Here is an 834-nt window from a genome sequence, read left to right as displayed (position 1 = left end):
GTAAATACTAGCTATATGCACTGTCGTTAAAGAACTGACAAACCAAAAAGCATGTACTTTTTTTTTAATGTGACAAATTCATCTCATCTTCTGACTGTATATGCAATATTCATTCGATAATATGTAAAAGAAACTACCTGAATTGAAATACGCTTTAGTAAACATACCAGAGATCGTCGCTGAAATGGCCAAGAATTTTAGCCAATCGACAGGTGAATTCCATGGCTTAAAAAAGTCATTTCACGTATATATCCAGGCTGGAGAAAAAGAGAAATATAAAGAAAGGAATTACAAGATTTGTTGAACGACCTTTATTTGCATTTCCCCGTAAAATAAACAAAGAAATACATTACATATTCACTACATATATAAAACACAACCTCACAACCTGCGGGGTGTATATATAAAAATTTAGCTTTTAATTACATCTTTCAGACTCAGACTACGGGATGAATTTATGTTTCATTTCACAGAATTTTATTTTTGTGCAAGAACTACAGCTAATCTTAAGAGAGTAGAAAATAAAAATACTGTACACCATAAAATGATCAGATGAATACCCATATATCACTATACTTAAATTTTTACCTAAAAGTATTTCTCAGATATAATCTACTTTATATATTAACGAAGATCAAAATACAATTAACATAAGCATACACATGACCTGTCATTTTCAGACCATCTTCTGATCATAAATACAACTAGTCTTTTCAGGGTCGTGCTCTTGTTCTCAGATTTTATACACGTTTTCAGCTTTGTTTACAAGCCTCTTTCCAAACCATGGTCGACCTGTGCTCTCTCGTAAACAGTGATATCAGAATCAGCTCACAT

The sequence above is a fragment of the Penaeus monodon genome, chromosome 23, assembly GCF_015228065.2.
Source record: "Penaeus monodon isolate SGIC_2016 chromosome 23, NSTDA_Pmon_1, whole genome shotgun sequence".
Taxonomy (NCBI): Eukaryota; Metazoa; Arthropoda; class Malacostraca; order Decapoda; family Penaeidae; genus Penaeus; species Penaeus monodon.
The sequence above is the reverse complement of the archived record's forward strand: the minus strand, read 5'-3'. Positions refer to the sequence as shown.